Here is a 20,581-nt window from a genome sequence, read left to right on the forward strand (position 1 = left end):
ATAATGTAAGATGGCAGCTGGCAGAGTTCTGGGGCTGCTGCCCCCTCACCGTGTCCCTGGCAGAGCTGGTGGCTTTTAAATGTAAAAAAGGGAGATGCAAAGGTAAAAAGTCACAAACAGGATTTAAGCCCTTTCACCTCCCCTAAAGTCTGAGTGATTCATACTACTACCTTCTTCCTATTGTGAGATTTGTCAGAAATGAGTGAAATAATTTTTTTAAAGCCTATTTTTTAAACTGAAAGGAAGACCCTTAAAATATAATGAGTATAAGCATCAGGATAAAAGAAAATGGAGTGGGGGAGATGAATTGGAGTATGGCACTTGTTTTCTTTCTTTTTATCTTTGTCTGTTTGCCAGAAAAGTAATGGTAGTAGACTGACTCAAGGGTGTCCCTTGCTCAAATTCCTATCTTTCTCCTGCTTTCATCTGCAAACCACAAACCCAAGAGTGTGCCAAACCAGACAAGATAGAAATAAGATGGGGATATCTCAAGGTTTCTGCTTGCTTGTAAAAATATCAAAGTAGCCCCAACCTGGATCAGAATCAAAATGCTAGGAAAGGAGTGTGTCTGTGTGTGTGTGTGTGTGTGTGTGTGTGTGTCAAAATCTGAATTGTCACACCTGAATTTTTCCTTCAGGGGCAAATGGTATATTCAGATATGGAAAATGGTTCTGCCTTAAAAGGAGATACAAGTTAATTCTAACATTGTTCTACCAGCTAGTGACATACATTGCTATGAAACCTAGGTGTCTTTTTAATTCTGTTTCAAGTATCCACACATTCCACGTTAAGCTGCAATGCTTAATTTAATATCAGCATGGCAATTGTATGGGTATTAAACAACAGATTATATCACCTGAGGGACACAGAAATAGAATTCAGAATGCGCTATGATGACTTTGAAGGATGGTTGTATTTTTCATATGAGTCAGAAAAGCAAAAGCAAAGAATCTCAACCACATATGAAATGAACTAATGCAGACGCTATGTTGAACACACTGCCTGCGGCACTCGTTCCCCGTCAGGATGAAAAAGATGTCCACACCACTGTCATGGTCCACAGGCTACAAGCGTTCCCAATGTAGCTGATTACTCAAAGCTTTCTGACAGCAGCAGGTCAGCAACTGTGGATCACTGGATGTCTGAGGGGCAATAATTTTGCATTTTAATGACCTAACTGCCAAAACTTTATCAAGGAAAGAGCAAAGCAGGAGAACCAAGGGACAAGATGGAAAATATATCCAGACATCTTTCTTTGCTTAACTGCTGGTGAGAATGGAAAAATAATACTACTCCAAATTCCACTGACTTGTAAAAATTGTGGGTTCCCCCCACCAACTGAAAAATATTAATTTTTCTGCTACGGTGAGGTTGACCACATCCACACATGGAATCAGCCATCTAATTATTTGGATACTTTGTGACTGCCTACTGAAACTGCAGTTCTTTCCATGCCCTTTTCATATGTGCATACTAAATACATAGAGGTGGAAGCAGGATGGCACCCACAAGCCTCACCCCCAACCTGTCTTCAGTGGAAAGGGGGTCTATATTAGGGTTACCAGATGTCCCCGTTTCCCGGGGACAGTCCCTGGATTTGCAAATAAGTCTCCCAACAAATTCCATCCCAGATTTCATCTAATGTCCCCAGGAAATGCAGCAGCCTGGAACAGTTGGCTCTGGCAGGCTTCAGGAGCTGCTCAGAAGTCCCCATATGATGGTGGTGCAGGAGCTCTAAGATGCAGCTTCCGGGCTGCCTCCACCTTCCCTGAAGGGAGGCTTCACGCTGCCTATCAGAGCTTGCATGCAAGCAAGAGGGGGCAATCTTTCAGTTAGGCAGTGTGAAGCCTCCCTTCCCAGCTGAGGGATCCCCGCCCCCTACTGCTTGCACACAAGTAGGAATGGGATTGGGGCTGCTTCGATGGGAAGGGAGGCATCGCGCTGCCCGAGCCTCCCAGCCACCTCTGCTCTTGGCCCTCCTTCTCTGCCTTCTATGCCTGACCCACCGTGCAACACTTCCCCACCACCACCGAAGAACCAGCAACTCAGTTGGCTGCCCAGGCTCATGGAGAAAGGAGATAGAGGAAGGGGAAACGCGGCGATTGAGGTCAAGGCAGCGCCACCCCTCTGCCACCACCATTGCTGCAGCATCAATGTCCTGAATGTGTAGTAGTTAATTAATTAATTAATTAATTAAAGTGTCCCCAGATTCATTGAAAAAAATCTGATAACCTTAGTCTATACGCATCCAAATGTATGGGAGCGAGTCCTCTACGAGAATGGAAATGATGTGTGATCAGGGCTCCTGATCATGGAGGAACTTAAAGGCACACAGTTATATGTGTCTAGAAGCCTATTTGATACTTCCACTGAATGTCTAGAGTTCAAGAGTGGAGTCAGCAGGCATGGCCCTGCTGCCCTTTCTGTCCATTCAGTATCCATTTTGGGGCAACAAAGTGAATACAGATCCTATTTCCCAAATAATGACAAGCCAGGAATTTGCACCAAACTCAACCTCTTGCCAGCTCAGTGCTGCGTGAAAAACAAAAGAAAAGAATTATGCTACAGTCTTTCTAATCCTTTGAATGATTGCTTGCTCCAACAGAAAGAGGAACTGAACTGGGCCACTGGGGAGAGAATCTGAAAAGGGGGTTTTACTACAATAAAAATAACCTTTGCTGCTCCTCCTTTCTGCCAGTAACAACTTTCTTCTGAACAACAGGAATGGAACAAGTGAGTGAGAAGATGCTGAGGAGGAGGAGGAGTAACAACAGCAGCAGCTGCCACCACTGAGATTTGCTTACCTGACCCACTCACCCTCTGGAAGACTCTAGAGATCAGGTCCTTCTTCCCTCCTTAGCACTCACGCAGTTACCTGTTCTTATCCTTGTTTCTAAGCTGATTCCAACATATAGGTAACCAGGAGTACATGGATCCAGAAGACAGCACAGAATCTTCATTTTTAGTAACATGAACCTTCAGTTTTGACATATCAGGAAATACTTCTGATTTAGCAGAACACCTTCATATCAAATGTAGACAACCAGTTCATCCGCATAGTGCAGCATCCACCACTCTGATCTAGGTGGACCAGTATTTTCGTCAGGTGCTTCTCCTTCATGAAAGCCAAACAGCATGACAAGAGCAATTATTTCTGCTTTCTTATCTCTATGAGCTAGTTTTCTGCATTTTCTCATCAACTACTACCAAACCAAGGGTGGAGAACCTTTGGTTCGTCAGATGCTTCTGAACTACAACTCCTATCATCGCTGGTCATTGGTTATACTTGCTAGGGCTGATGGGAACTGCAGTTCAGCCACATCCAAAGGGGCAAAAAGTCCCCCATACCTGTTCTAGACCAGACTGGAGTAAAAAAAAAATTAACCTATCTTCATTAATAGTCCCAGGGATATAAAAGCTGCTGCAATCGCTGCTGCTTTTAAAAACAAACATTTAGTCCCTTTACTGAACTACTAATACGTATGACACACGTGTAACACAAAGATCATAGACGGGAAGAGCAAGAGTGCTTTTAAAAAAAATCCTAATTGAAGCCTGGTATCAGGAAACAGGATTTAGTACTGACAAAGATTGCTAAAACATTTAAAATACACATGTGTTTTATTTAAATGGTGCTGGATTTCTGGGCATGCTTTCCAAATTCCTTTAGTATGCTTCACAATTAGAATCAGATTTGGCACATTTGTGTAACAATGCTGGATAAAAAATTAAACAACAACTCATATGTATATACCATGACTATAAATGAATACGGGGCTTGCTATAAACTTGGGATGGCTATGGAAAGTTACTACCTCAAGTGAAAAAGTGTGAATTTTTAAAATGCCGTTTGATTATAAGCAACCCGTGTCAGATGGAGCTATTGTCGACCCACTCTATTGAAGAGCCTGCTTAAGCAATATTTATTTCATTAACAGTTTGCTAAGTATTTCTGGAGAATTAAACCATATTTCATTTGTTCCTAAAATAACATGCTCATTAACAACAGACCAGAACAAAAGCAATCCTATGGGGAGGGTGAGGAGAGTTCGTGAGAAGGAATCACTAGTTGTTGAATTGTCGCCAGACTTACTCCAGCCAGCACAGAAAGTAGGTACAGGTCATCTTTCCTTCCTTTCATTCCTACACCCTGTTTTGCTTTTTAATTCGCGCCCCCCCCCACATTCCCATTATTTCAATTGGGAGGTGGGGGACAGCCATCGTCACCAGGGTTGGTGTATTTATTTTTTCCTTGTGTATGTTTGGGAAATGGACAGGATCTGGATCCTGCACATCTATGGTCTCCCTTGATGTATCCTTTACTAGGTATGGAAGGGTCTATCAATCTTGGTTCTCTCAGTTTTTCAGTTTTCCAGTTCTCCATATTTTGCAGAATTTTGAGAATTGAACAAAATCGTCAGGAAAATTCCGTCAGCATTTCAGTATGAATTTCTCCCAATGAACACATTTTTATACACAATTTTAACTAATGTACACATTTTGCAAGCAATTTTGAATGCTGCTTTTACTAATATATGCATTTTTATGCACACTTTCAATCTATTTTTGTAAACATTGTTTGGAAAACAGAACCACAAAATTCAGATAAGCATGAATTTCAAAGGCTAGCTGTTCACACATTGCTTTGGAAAGTCTGGAGTTCATAGATTTCCTCTCCACTTCTACTTTGACACCTCCCCCTTTTCTTCTACTGCCATTGGAGGTAAAGTTTTCCACTACCATCCCAGGGAGGTCTTCAATAATGAAGGTTTTCTCTACAGCCACCAACCCAGACAGCTTCAGATTTCTCCCTAAGTCACTCAACAGCTTTGTTGAATAATAGGGATCCTGCTTTCTGAAAGTGTCCATGCCTTGAACCTGAGTTTCCCCGCCCATTTTTTTTGACTAACCCATAGCAAATCTGAACAGAAAGTTGGCAGGTGATTCCCTAACACTTTCTCACAATGTAAAACCCCAACTTTTAAATTCAAACTGTTGTTTTTGCTATAATAAAAATGTTGACGCACATGTGCACACTTAGGAAAAGAGCAGAGAAGTGCATAGTAGGGAAATCAACCAGGGGATAGATATGATGCCAATCTGCCCATGCAAGTTATACAGCATCCAAACCCTGTTCAGCAATGCATAGTAGGGAATAGTGATGGGAAAGGAAGACAGTCACAGTGGAAGAAGTGCAAACACACCCATGGTAACTCAGGTCTGCTCAGGTCAGGGCCCTACTCTTGACGACCCTACCATTAGGTAGAGGCCACTGCCTCACGGGGTAGATGCTAGATGGTGGCAAGCGCAGTACAGTGTAGGACAGAGCTGTTTGTGCCAGATGGTCTATGCTGAGCCCGCTAACCAGTTGTCCTCAGGTGTGGTGGAGGCAGGGCTTTTCTCCAGCCAGAACTCACAGGAACTCAGTTCCAGCGCCTCTCAGGTGGGCGCCATTATCATTATAAGGGAACAAGGGAGGCGTTCATGGTGAGTTCCGGAACCTCTTTTTGTAGCACTGGGTGGAGGACTCTGCCAGCGTTAATGTAAACTGAAGTTGCTACTTCACTTCACTTTTATATATGGCCACAATCTTGTTCTGTGGCTCAGACAGCAAAATGTTTCAGGCTAGTCTTGCCAGACAGGACTCTTGGATGTCATAATGTATGTGCCTTGCACTACAACACACCTCTGTCTTCCATCCCCTCACACTTCCCACTGTGGCAGAAAGGTAGATGGTGTTTCCGTGCGCTCTGGCTTCCGTCACGGTGTTCCATTGCTCCAGAAGTGGTTTAGTCATGCTGGCCACATGACCCAGAAAGCTGTCTGTGGACAAACACCGGCTCCTTCGGCCTGAAAGTGAGAGGAGCGCCACAACTCCATAGTCACTTTTGACTGGACTTAACCGTCCAGGGGTCCTTTACTTTTACCTTCCATCTGCACACACCCAAAGATTCAAACAGGTGAAGATGGCTGACATTGTTAGGATGTAACATTGCACCTTTGTGGATGTCCAAAGTACCTTACTGTAAGGACAAGCTAAAATAATATATTCACTGTACAGGAAATACTCTTCCTTAAGTCATGGAATGAAACCCTTTCGCATACAATTTTATCTGTCATTGTGTGCTTAACCCGTTTTGAATCTGGTACTCACTCCTATAGCTTCTGGTACTCACTCCTATAGCTTCTCAGAATTTTAAGTACAGGCACATAATGAAATGTGTAGCTTACTTCCATTGGATAGACAAAAAAATTGATGATGATCAGTAAATAAGAAATTATTAATATTCTGTTCCTATAAATCAAAGAAATAAAGCTGAATCGAAAATAAAGAAATAGAAGGGTAAAAATCAGACAGGTATTTTAGTGCTTGAGAATAAAACACAAGTAGATAGGTTTCAAAATGTCAATAATTCATTGTTTAAGTACAGAATGTAAATTCTCATGAGACAGCTAAAATATACTTTTTGCAAGATTTACAGCAGATAAAGCTTGGCGATATTTTAACAAGTGTGGCTAGAATTCTGACACTTTTCAAATTAATGGGAAATTTACTTTTTATTTAGTGGGATAAGGATTTAATGAATAAGTTATGCCTTCACCATTTACTGCTGTTCTAAGCAGGTGGTTTTAGATTGTAAAGTGCTACATTAACTGTGAACTAAAACAATAATAGCAATTCTTAAACACCAATATTTCAATACCACATTGCAAAAACGGTACAATGTGCAAAATTACAATCCTTTAACATTAATCATTCAGTGGAGACTGTCTGGCAACAGAAGGGCAGAGCATTTTCAGAAATCCCTTCTCCTCCCTGCAGTGTCCCACACCTCTAAATCTGCTCCAGATCCTCTAGAACAGATTAAGGGGGTGTGGTGCTGCAGAAAGGTGGGAAGGATTGCAGAAAACTGTTTTTCCCAATTTCACTGATGGATTCCCTTCTGTCACTAGACACCATTGGATACCATGCTCTTACTTTATTTGTTTAACTTTGTTTCTTTGTCTCTACAAGTTTATTGTAAGGACAATGTACTCAACAAATTACCTGCGCATCATTAAAAGAACAGGCAAAAATACAAATGATCCAGTTTGGGTTGGAACTGGGTTGGAACATGTCTTACCTACACAAGAATTTGTGGATTTTAGTATTTTAAAATCTTACTTAAATCTAATAATCTAGAGGAAATAAAAAAATAAAGATTATCTCAACTGTTTAAATCTCCCAGAGATGGACAAGATAGATCAAAGGAAGCTAAACAAGTTAATAATGGAAAAAAGGTTTGCAAATAATAACCTAAAAACAAACAAGATTGTGTGTTCAATTGGAGGGATAAGGATGTATATCTTTGTTGATATTTTAGCCAAAACCACTCAAAAAATTGTTAATGATATTACTATAGATCAAAAGATACAAACTTCTTCATTAGATTCTAATTATAATTTTCTTCTTAATGATGGAATAAACATGATATGTGTATTGGTAACATTTTTCAGGCTGGTATCATTGTTAAATGATGTCTATAAACTCTAATTCTAGCTTATAGACATACTCAACATTATGGGTGATATCCAACATTAGCCATAGAGTAGACCCACTGAAATCAATGGACAAGTTATCTGACTATAGATTTCAATGGGTTTGCTCTGAGTATGACTAATTGCGGAGATCAGTCTATATAGTACGTGAACCTGACCCAACAGGGTTTATCTGGAATAAGCAAATGAAAGAAAATATTACAAATATTATTCATGTAGTCAATGAGGATAGCAGTTGCAAATAATTTCCTTTAGTGTTTCTTATTACCCAAAAAGCTTTTGATAATACTGAGTAGCTCTTTCTTTTTAAAGTACAAGACATCTTTAATGTTGATATGAACTAAAAAAACAAAACGATTCAGAGTGTTTACATGAGGTATCAACCAAGCAATTGCTTTAATTTTATATGGTCAAAGGATATGGGATGACATTTCATCCCACTTTCACAATGGAAATCTTGCACAACAAATCTTCCTGTTTCTCATTACTGCCTGCAGCTTCCCTCCTCATGTGCTCCCAAAATCTGCTTTAGATGGTACCTAAAGCCTTCAGAGCATATTTAGGAAGTACATAAGAGGCTGCAGGGGAAACTCTGTGTTAACACACAGAGAAAGAAACAACACTTCTACAATCTTTAAGAGATTATTTTCACTTCAGAATTTTTTGCTGCTTCAGAATTATTTCATGTTCTGTTTTAACCAGAAAAAGTTAGCAAGTGCTAGCAATGAAGTAGACCGCTGGTGCTCTTTCATTATTATTACTTTTAAATATCATTAGATGTCATGGACTGGTTGGACGCAGAGGAATGGTGAGAGGAACCAGCTGGGGAACCACCAAGGGAAGAATACTCAGAGCCTGGGTAGTGGTGGTAGGACAATGATGAATGGTCAGAGGGAGAAGGCGGAGAAGACTGGCAAGAGGCAGTGTGGGAAGCTGAAGAGGTAACAGGAGGCAAAGAATCAGAGGCAGAAGCTGGAGCTGGAGGAGGGTGGGAGGAGAGAGGCCAAGAGGCAGAGATGAGTCAGGCTGGTGAACAATCATGGATGTCTCCCCCTCCTGCTGCAATAAGCTCCCCTCTCTCCTTGCCTCCCAGAACCAGAAGAGGCATGCAGAGGGCAGATGAGAGGTTGGTCGCATGTAGGCGCAATCTCCAATTGCTTGGGAAAAGCACTGGAGAGGAAGCGACTTAGATGGCTGTGCGGAGGTGGGGACTTTCAGTTTCAGCAACTGTTCCATGGGGCTCAAGACCTATCATTAGGCCTGACAGTCCACCTAGTATGCGCAGATTGTGTTTTTGCTAATAAAGAGTTAATTCCAACTTCAATGCTGTGATTTATTGCCAGTTTCCTCCCGACATTATATGACCTGCCTTGATAGACAGGTAAAACCAGCCTCATCCAAATATTGTTATAAAATAGAATGGTTTGTCAAGCTGAATTTGATGTAGAACCTTTGCTATTGTTTCGCAGTTCTAAATATATTTAATGATTCACATATATGAATGATAATGCTTCAGTGCCTTATATTGCACTATATTTTCCTGCATTACTTACTACATTTTACCTTCTGGATTCTATATTAAAAAAGTATATAGTTGCACACACAACCACTTTAAAATATTAGTTTCCCCCCATATAGTGTTTTCTCCATGCAGCATCCAAAAAAGGAGAAAAAAATATTTTACTGAACAATCTCTCTATATAGGATGAATGAGGTTAAAAAAGAAAACCCAAAGTTTAGTAACTTATTTAGGATGCTTGCTTAGAACATTTGTACAATGTATTTCTGTGTGATAGGGTTTTTCCAAAAGATTCGGCCTATTATACATTCTGTCCCACTCCACTTCAAAGAACTCTCATTGAAGAAAAAGATCATTATCCTTTCCAATAAAACTTCTGCTAAACAAGTAATTTTCAATTTAGGAGCAGGTGACACTAAGATATCTCCCAAGGGCAGTGTATTTAGTCTTTATACATAAGCAAACAAAACAGTTACGATGAAAGCCGGATGTTCTTCAGCCCTTGGATATAATGAAAACGTCAGCATTGTATGCAGTTTTGGAACTAGCAGTTTTACTAGAACCATTTAACATTTATCATCACCTTCTACAAGTGAGTTCTCAGCAACAAGAAAAGTTACATAAAGCAAACCATTCCTTCCTTTACTGTGCCTTCATGAGGAGGCAGATCTGTTTTTAATTCATTTGCATCTCTCTTTTTTGGTGAAAACCGCCTGTATAATGAATTTTCTTGCTGTATGAAGGAAATGAAGACAAAAGACTGGTGAGAAGCTCTTGCTGTGTGGTAGCTTTGTCTGCTCATTGTTATTTGTCCTGCTTTTCCCGTTTCTTCTCTCTCACTTTCCTCCTTTTGCCATAGTCTCATAGTTTCTTTTCCCCACTCCTGTCAAGTGAATGCTCTCTTGTTCCGTTCCCATTGCTCCTCCATCTTATGTGTCATATTGTCCCCATACCTCCATAGACCTGTTCAGTAAGTCATTGAGGGTGCAAATGGATTTCTGGATTGGGACTGTGTCCCCTGGCTCTACTCTCAAGCTCTAGGATTGTGAAAGAGCAGACCTACAGTATTCAAGGCTCCAACACATGTATGACCCCTGCACAGTAAAAATGGAAGCTGCAAATCACACAAATAATTACAAATATCAGCCTCTAAGTGAGGACGGGAGAAAGTCATCATGGAACTCCTTTCCACTTCAATCACTTTGAAGGGAAAATGACTCAGTGCTGAATCTGATTCTGTGCTGAATTTGATGGCACAATTGATTTAGGTCTGTTGGAGGTCTAAGGAGCAGCATAAAATTACACCTTGTGGAATCAGTTTCAGTTGTTGCAGCCTCAGGATATAGACAGAATGCTTGCAGTGATGGGGCCAACAATATGTCCTCTTCATCCCTGCCCATTATGGCTGATAAAATATAGTAGGAGGGGATTGATTGGGTGGGTCTAGGGAGTTCCTCGCTTCAGGAGGAGTTTTGCCCTATGCCTTGAAAGAGGTGGTGGTATAGCCTCTCTTGAAATGGTTTTCTCTATATGCGGAGGTTTTCGAAAACTACCATACAGACTCTAATATTCATTTCCTGGGCAATGTGATCAAAAGGGTTATGACCAACTAGCTGTAAAAAAAGTGGTGTGGGTGGGTGGTTCCCATGTCTAGAGATTAGTTCTGGGAGGGGATGCACTCCCCATGAAGGAAGACTTTCATCTCTGGGAGTTCTCCTGAATTCCAATGTGCCACTGGAGTCTGAAGTGCTGCTTTCCTCTTTTGAGGTAATTTGTAAGTGGCCATCCTACCTTGAAGGGGGCCACTTAATGATCTTCCATGGTCCATCCAGTCATATGTTTGTGAATCTGTGAGGCTCCACTCAAAGAAGTAAGTGAGAAAACATTTATCTTTTGGTTGTGCACTACACTAGAAGGTTCCAGTTGTGAGAAGAAGTAAGAACACATCATATCTTGTCTAAAGCTCTGGAGGTTCCTGGAATGGAGCCATACAGAGTCCACGCAGAAGAAGCAAGCCTAGAGAAATACCATAAAAGTTATTTATATAAATGCCTAAGAAACTGCTTAATTTGTAAGGGAGCGCATTACTCCAATCATCATATTAACTGACCAACATGATTTACGTTTACTAGTAATGCTAAGGAAAAGTTGGTTCTACAAAGTGGTAGGCTTGTAACAGGTCAGGAAGAAAGACAAGGATAAGGGGTATGTCTGGATTCTTGAAAGGATGCCAGGGCAAGTGAGATGGACGGTGCAAAGAACTTTCCATAAAAAACAATACGCTGATGTTCCTATTCATCGCACTTTCAGCACTCTAAAAACAATGATATTAGAATACAAGAATGAGGCCTCATCAGGCTAGCTGCACGTTTTGAATATTCTATAGGACAATAGAATGATTCTTAGTTAAAACAGATGGAAAAATGGTTTTGGAACAGAGCTATAGAATATATGTTAATTCATTTAGTGGGACTCCTGCTCTTCCTCATGCATTTTGTTTCTTCATGCTGGCTTTGATTGAGAATGTTAATATGCTGAATGGATTGCTATACAAGAAGACAGATTTCCACAAGCCCTTTTGCAAAACATTATTTCCAGAAGTGTAGCTTTTTGTCATTAAGTGTATTTAAATTTTGTGTGCCTACATAATGAATTCATGAATGTATAATTCACTTCCTTTACTCTAATCAGTCATTATTTTGGAATCCTGCCTGCATGAGAAAAAACAGATCTGCACAGAGATTTACCAGTATACCACTTAATTAGAATACAAAATGCAAAACTGGTGGTGAGGCATCCTGACATCTTAATATCTGCTTGAAATCTGCATCTGGGGATTTAGTTAGGTTAGATCCAATGTATAGTCAAACAAGAGCTACAAAAATAGGTAACTGAAGGTGAATGGTTACTTATGAACACAGCTCCATTAAAGGGAGCACCATGGGTTGGATCCAGACCTGCCAGGAAGGAAGCTTTGCTGCTGCTGGAGGAAGTTGATTTTAACTAATTCCTCTTTTTTCTTGTGGTTCTTTGTGCCTCCACAAAACTTGCTTCAGAGGCTTGGGAGATCCTTCAGAAGTGTGGGAGTTTGCTTGGAGGCAGTGGCAGAGGGAAGATGGAGTTGGTGAAATTGCTATTCTCCCATCCTCCAACCAGTGTCCCTTATGAGAAGGGAAGAAATTGTCAACATGTGGTGATTAATCTGTGATTGTTCATTCACACTTTGTTTGTTTGTTTGTTTGTTGCACTGTATCCCACTCTTCAGTCAAAATGTCTCCCAGAGAAGATTACATACAATAAATTAAAGGCCGACCCTACTTGGCAGGCTTAGAATCTAATAAACATGACACACGAGGGACAAGGGACATGCAACTCACGTGAACAGGCTCTGAATCTCTAGCAACACACAGTGAGGCCAAATGAAATGCGCTTTAAAAAATGTTATAGAATGGCTGACCACCTTACTTTCTCTCATGCTTTGAAATTAAATGTTGGAAATATATATTTAATGTTTGACCTGACATTTCTAGGATTTCTTTTTTTGTGAAATAACAATTGACAGCTGCTTGATTACATATCCAAGATACATTTCCATCAAATTAAAAGAAAAGTGGTTGCATAGCTGTTGATGAATTAGAAGCACAACATATAGAGCTGGATCTAGGCATTTCTAGGTATGTTTCTCCTTAAATATAAAATACAACATTATTAAAAGCAGAAAAGAAAAAAAAAACAGAAATTTTGCCAATATTAATGGAAATATATCTTCACTGTGTGAAGTTATGGGCAGCTTTCAGTCTAATCAGCTGGATTCATATGTGCATATCCATTGCTGACTGTAGCAATAAGTGATGACTTTCATGTGTGAATGCACAAACCTCAACTAATCACCACAGGTAGAGCATTCCCAACATCTGGTGTTATGTGAATGTACAGAATTTTCTGATGGTGACAGTTCACACATCTGATTGAAAGTCCACCATTCTTGATTTAATGACAGATATTTAGGGGATGAAAGTGCACGTCCGAAGTAGCTAAATATCCATTTGGAAATAGACGATTCCCACTGTCTGGAGAAACGTGTGTGTCTTAATCACCCCAGTCTTATTGGCTTAGGTGGACGTGGCTAGACCACCCACTATTTTACGTGCTTGCATAATGCATGTTTATGAATATACACAACCCTAGCCACACAGCTCTAAATTCTTTATTGAAAAAGTATAAAACTATATAAAACCCAGGTACCTGTTTAATGCTAGCCATGTGAACACATTGCTTTCTAAATATGTGATGAAATAGTGCTTTGCCTTCAATCAGCATAATTACAAACATGCGTAAGGGTACACATATGAAATCACTATCAACCTAGAAACACATATGAAATCACTATCGACCTAGGAACAAAATGTTTTGCTGCTCTTAGGTAGCTTTCTAGGAAAATTATTTCAAGTGCAGTTTTGTGATGGCTAATCTTTCTGTTCTTCGCTAATTCATTGGGGGCAGGGGGACTCTTTAAGTTATTCTGGTTTTACTTAACACTTTAAAAAAACCCTAACCCCTGCTACTACCACTTAGGAACAAGCCCACCATATTTCCAAGTAAGAAAATTACTTTCAATTCTACTGCTTGTAAACCAGAATGAGGCACCTTAAATGAAGCAAAAGAAGGAAATTAGCCCCAGATACAGCTGAATGCCGGCCATGTGTTTCTGCAGAGGGAATCTGCAGGCCTCTCCTAGAGCTCCCTCATCACCAGATCACTAGACATATAAAATGTGCAAATCAAGACATAATCTGGGAAAGAGTCTGTTGCAATATAGCAGACAGGAATACATCATATTTTTTGGCTTACATACTCCCCCCTCCAAAAGGGCAACATTTGGCCAATGAATAGAATGTTTTAAAAGACCCTACCAGCCCCCAGTTTATAATGAAAGCTTTTCCATGTTTGAGATACTATATTTACTTAGTTCAAATATTTATGGGTGCAATGTATATACAGTATTGAACAAAACAGAAACCAGATTCATTCCTTAATGAGTGTGAAGGAATAGACTACATACAGAACTAAATATACCATAGTGTGAAAGGGGGGGGGAGCTGCTTGGCTAATACTTTGTTACGCAGCAACCCTAAGAAAATGAAAGTCTTAACAGCTACCGGACTGAAGAAGAAAAACAAAATAAATTGGTATTAGTTTTTGTTCATTATCAGATTCCACCCCCCACCCCCAAGACAAAGGTTAGAATGTTCAAAACGTCTCTGAATTTATTCAGCTGCCCTTGTGGTCTCATGTTTCAGAAGTGGCTGCTGTGCTGTCTGTGTTCCCATATGACTGGATTAAAGCTATCTGGCAGGCTGGGTAAAGTTCTTAGGCCAGCACTGCTGTGCTTGTTCAAATCCTCAGTCATCAGCCATTGACAAGCTGCTAAATGCAGGATAACATCTCCATTTTTTTAAGCAGCAGAACCACAAGGCCAATACATCGGTGAGGGATGTATTCCTCAGAAATACATCTACATGCTACTAATTAGGGGAAGAGGAACATTTGCAGAAGTAAAACAACAACAACAACGACCAACAGTACTGATAATCATCATTGAATTTGATGCATTTATATTTTGTGCTTCCCATGAGGATCTCAGAACAATGCCTTTGCCTCACAACAATCCTGTGAGGCAGGTTGCTTGCTTGTCGCAAGGCCATTTTGTCACACCCAAGCCCACCATTTTGGGCTGCCTCCCTAGAGTTTATGGTAGCCATATGTCTTTGCCATTTGAGGACTGAAAAAGCTTTGCTTGCCAATAGGAGCTAAAGAATTGGATGGGATTTAGAACACACACCTTGCTTCAAGCTTGCACCAGAAGTATGCCTTATTGTACACAGAGGCTATGATTGCTGGACTTCCAATCCTACCTGTCCTGTATGTTCTGGAATAGCTGTCCAGATGATGGTTTCCCAGGCAGGTAAGTTATATAGGGGGAAATATCTCTTCACCCCCACCTTGAGTGCAACATCTGTTACTGTTTGTGAGTCTATTCAAAATTTATAATGGATTCCATCTGTCTTCTAGTGGAAAAATGAACATGTCAAAATTACATTGCAAATGGTGTCTTTGTAGATCATCTCAGAAGGAAGTATGCACAGAAATGGTGCAAATGCAAGTCTGAGCATGGACCGTTAGATTTAATATTGGCACTGTTGAGGACTCTGTATTTAAAAGTATTTCAATTGTCACAATCACAATTAAATTACCACATGTGTTCGTCTATTTCTAATTTCGCATCTCTCTAGAAAGCTTTTCCTGTTCCCAGCATGCATTTCAGCCTACAATCAGAAGTGCATGAAACAAAATGGACAAGAAAACATAAAATACAATGCAAGGTTTTCATGCTACTTCCTGCTTCTGAAATGCATAAAGCCCACGCAAACCCCACAATTTTTGAAATCAGAGCACAGGGCTCAGGGACACAATATGACCAATAGGCCTTGGATGCAATGATTGAACATGCCCAGAGACAGAAAAAATAATTCTTAAAGAGACATTATTGGCCATCTATGATTTATGATTGTGTTCGACCTAATAAAAGCTTAGATTTGGTCTCAGGAAGCTTAAGCTAGTGTCCTAGTATGAAACAAGAATTTCAGTCAATTCACTTCCACCCACATGCACACATTAGTTACTATTTTCACATACTTTGACTGAGGAAAGAGAGGGTGCTTAAGAAGGTAACTGGCCCTGCTCTACTCATCAAAACACAGACAATGTTGAAACACATCTTTGTACTGATAGAAACTCAGGAACTATGCCTTGGAATGATATTCTGGGTCTGTCATGAAAAGTGACCACCTCCTTGACAGGGTCCAGTGAATATCTGAAAAGTGCATGTGAAAACTAACACAAGCTGCAAACTAAAATTAATATTTTGTGAAAAATGCCTTTTAAAGATCCATATTAATACGGGATTGCTAATCATGTAACGTATCCAATTGTAAGTTACCAACAGCTAAACACTATATATATACTTGGGTTGGTCGCACTGAGTTCAATGGGGCTTGCTCCCAGGTAAATCAGTGTAGGATTTCAATCCTGCTTTGCTTATTTTCCCCGATTCTCACTTGCTACAATTTTCACTTTGTAATTTTCACCCCTTTAATACAACACCATGACTCTTGTTGCAAAGCCTGGGTTTGAAATCCAAACAATAAAAGTGTTCTTATGCATTCCACAGGCATTTTTAAGTCTGGTCGTCCATTTCGGATACATAACCTTGAAACTTTAATCTGCCTGAAAGTGTCCTTCTAAGTATATTAGCAATATCTCAGGTATGGAAATGTTATATAAAATATCAACACATTTACCCTGTCACGCCATCTGTGTGAGCTGCAGTCTCCACAACCAAACCTTTTACACACTGAAATCATTATCTCTCTGAAGTCTGCAGCTGGCATTTAAAACTTATTGATGGCATGGGTATCAGTGGCTCAGTAGGCAGCCCTTTTGCCTGAGGCTCACGAGGTCACAGGTTCACATTCTGCTCAGAGGAAAAGCTGGACATATTCCAGGATTGTGTGTGGGCTGTGCTAGACTCCTAGGGGGCAGTCCTTAAGTCAGTAAGTGAAACCATGTATGCCTTGTAGATATCAAAGCTTTGTGTTCCTAATGGCAGAAGAGAAAGTGGGCAAGGAAGCTACATTCTGTATGCTTAGAGTAAGTGAAAAAATATATAACCAAGTCTTGGATTCTTTCACTAGTAAATGCTACATAACAGTTACTATCACCAATCTGGGGGTTTCTGAGGAAATGACTATAATAATTAAGCACAGGTACACATTCACAAACATCACCTGCGGGCAAAAAATCTGCAAGGGGTGGGATGTGAAGTAGAACACTATGATAAATTTGAATTTAACCTGCTCTGGTGTTAATGCTCTGATGCTTGGTTATCCCAGATGTCTCCCTCCTCATCTTCTTTATAGACAGGTAAAGTTGGATCTCTTGAAGGAACTGGGGATCACACTCTAGGCAAAGGTTGGACAGGTGATCAATGTACAGCATGATATTTTGCTGTGGCAATGTGCCTCCAACAGTGACTGGATCATCTAGTCAAAAGAAACAAAACCAATATGAAACATTTTGCTTGAGAAAGAGACCAAACAAATCCTATGCATAATGGCAGAAAGTGGCATTTCCAGTAAAGAAGGATTATAAGCATTTAACTGAAAGGGCTGAAATATTTGGAGACAATTTCTTGCATTTGTTAGGACGTAAATGTTGCTACTCAGGAGTTTCATAACAGAACCCATTATTTTTTTTGAGAGTGATGGTTAGAGGGACCCAATTATTATCAGAACTTCATTGTACGATTGGTGGGAGAGTTAATATTTAGCCACAGAGCTAATTCTGCAACTTACATTGTCCTCCCCCAATGCTGTTATTATTTAACAAACAAAATTTTATTCAAAAAAATTATATATCCCTCGATTGTAAAAAAAAGCCCTATACGCAGTTTACAGAAACTCAAAATAAAACATTAACACTATTGATAAAAACAGTTTAAACCAGTATTTAAAAATATTCAAAAGATTATTAAAATAAACAGTAGATAAAAGGAAATAAAACACACACAACTTCTACATGTCTGAATAGGCTTGCCTATTTTATTTAGCCACAAAGGGGGAAACATACAAGCCCCAATCCAAATTGCCCTCCAAATTGCTGATGAAACTGCCATGCAACATATAGCTTAGCCCTGATTTTGTTCTTCAAAATCAGGTTTACTTACTAATAAGGAGAAACTGGTATCAAGCTCCTCTTTCCTCTGTTAGTTTTCTGCTTGCATCACTTTGACTATCACATCGTACTCTAGATCAGCGTGTTGGATCCAGAATTAATCATGCTCAGAGTAGGTTCTGACTATCATAAATTCCAGTAATTTAAATGGATCTGCTCTAAGCACCACTAAGATTGGATCCAAACCGTCATGTGTAATATTCTGATTTAAAGCTGACTGGATGGATGAGGAGATTTCACCCCTCCCATACCCAAGAATCTCCTGATCATCTCCTGATGGTCTCTGCTGACTCTCCACAGAGGAGGAGGCGTGTCCTGCCTATCTACTTATTCTGCCCAGCAACATATCACTGTGTGTGAGTGAGAGACAGTCAGTCAGTGTATCGGGGAAAGTGAGAGTGTTAGAGATTCTAGAGATAAGATTGCTGCTAAGAGCAGCTGCAGACTCTCAGTGTAGCATTGATTTATGCTTAGAATATTCAGCTTTGTATATAGTTTGTATCATAGTTGTAGTTACAGAATAAAAGGAAGATATTCTACAGAGCTGCTCTCCGAGTGGTTTATACTCTGCAAGACTCTGCAAAACTCTGCTGCGCAACGACTGTATTATTGAGACAGTGAATCCAGTGCTCTCAGCTCTGAGCTGTGAGTCCACAGCACTGTGACCTGTTCCTGTGAGAAGGAGGTCTCTGGCGGTGCTACCCAGCTTGCCTAGCCCAGTCGGGGTTGAGGTGCAAGAGTCCAGTTGGTGCACTGGCTCTAGGGCGATGCTGACATCGGATTTCAATCCACTTGCAGAAGCACCAGATCATCTCCTGACTCAAAATACTATTGAATATTATCTTTCATAAGAACATTAACAATGATTTTCAAATTTTGCTGATTTTCTTAGTACAGTGGTAACTCGGGTTAAGTACTTAATTCGTTCTGGAGGTCCGTTCTTAACCTGAAACTGTTCTTAACCTGAAGCACCACTTTAGCTAATGGGGCCTCCTGTTGCTGGCGTGCTGCCGGAGCACGATTTCTATTCTTATCCTGAAGCAAAGTTCTTAACATGAAGCACTATTTCTGGGTTAGCAGAGTGTGTAACCTGAAGCGTGTGTAACCTGAAGTGTATGTAACCCGAGGTGTATTCCCCCCCATTAAGCAGCTTATAAATTCTTCCAAATAAATAAATAAAAATACAGTTCAAAGGCTAAAGAAATCATATTCCAATCAGAATTAACCTTAGTACTTTGGGGATACACACATACACCACACAATTAATTAACACAGGGAAAGGATCGCTTTTTTCCTGAAGACAGTTCTGACTAGATATGCTGCTATTTGAGATTAATTTTTTAGGCTCCAAGTACACTTAGATGGAAAATCCCTCAAAATATTTCTTCCTCGAAGCAAAGTCAGTGGATCTATGAATTAAAACGATCAAATGCTTTCAGACTCATAAAACAAGCACAGAGCAATTTCAAGTTTAGCCCTGGTAAAGGTAAACTGAGCTTCCTTTGTGATGCGAATGTAATGGAAACTTGAAAGCTCAGTAACTGACTTCTCTGTTCATTCTCTGCAAAATTATTTCTGCTCCAGGAATATGCACAATCATAGGTTTGCACTAAGCCATGGTTTGGCTTAATGTTATGTGCGAACTGAACCTATGTGCAAAATCAATAAACATGGGACAAAATTGCTGTGAGGCGATAAGCAAGTTGCTGATTATGCAGAGAATGAACAGAGATTTTAGATTTACATATAAATGCACATCACGAATCGGGTCACCATGACAATTGTACCATGATGACCACCCCCACATCCCGACAGTGGACATATTTGGATAAATGGGAAAAGCATGGCAAAGAAAGAAACCACAGCTTGTTTCAGAAACAATAAAAAGTAATACAGAATAGTACTTTAGGTTGCAGGTTTATACACTCTCACCTGAGTGAGAGTAAGACCTATTGAATTCAATGGGACTTACTTTGAGTAGACATGCATAGGATTGCACTGCAAACAGATTCAGGTTATAATCCAAAATCTAACAACAATTTCCTCCTGGATTGTTGCTTTAAAAAGTCAGTGTAATTGAGGTTTCTACATCTTTAGTGTGTCAAAGAGTCATTTGATATACCAAATATGCTCCATAGAAGGTTTAAATAGGAGGCTGCATTCCAGAACTTTGATACAAAATAGAAAAGGCTACACAGTAAAACAAATGCACTTCACTACATAACAAGAACACATTTCATAAAGGAGCAGAGCATGTCCTCTTAACCCGTGACAACAAATTTGTTTATTTAGTTTTCTTCTTAGTAAGAAAGCAATTGGTTTTTTCACCCAATAAAAATATCCTTATGCATTTATAAACACTACTGGTAATTATGTAATTACCCAGCCCAATCATGTTAAATTGCTGTCAGTTAGGTTCCCACCACTGATTACCCATGTAGTGCACTAAATCTAAATGAAGCCTTTGCTAAAGTGCACTTAGTGATTTACAAAGGTGTCTCTATGATTCTAAAAACCATAACAGCACTATATTATTTGCTATAATCACTCAGTGTCCAAGGTCAAGGATAGATCTCACTGAATTTCTTGTATAAAAATGGAAAGAAACACAGAATTAAACACATGGCTTATTTTTGTGTTCCTCATCATGACTTCTGCATCTAATGGTAACCTTTCACCTCCACACATTTAAAATGCTATAATTATGTAATTAAAACCAATTATGTAATT

The 20,581-nt window shown here is 39.8% G+C and overlaps 1 protein-coding gene across 11 annotated transcripts in view; it reads right to left on the reverse strand.

The window, feature by feature from the left end:
• The window catches only part of ERC2 (ELKS/RAB6-interacting/CAST family member 2), a 529,811-nt gene that overhangs the window by 61,595 nt on the left and 447,635 nt on the right, over positions 1-20,581 (reverse strand). For 8 of the 11 annotated variants that reach the window (XR_014216005.1, XR_014216006.1, XR_014216007.1 and 5 more), the window contains one exon: positions 16,972-17,160. The gene's annotated coding sequence lies outside the window, so the exon portion shown is untranslated. Of the gene's footprint in view, positions 1-16,971; positions 17,161-20,581 lie in introns of those variants that run through there. The other 3 variants (XM_082209373.1, XM_082209375.1, XM_082209374.1) reach the window with 1 other exon arrangement.

The sequence above is a fragment of the Podarcis vaucheri genome, assembly GCF_965113315.1.
Source record: "Podarcis vaucheri genome assembly, chromosome: 2".
NCBI lineage: Eukaryota > Metazoa > Chordata > Lepidosauria > Squamata > Lacertidae > Podarcis > Podarcis vaucheri.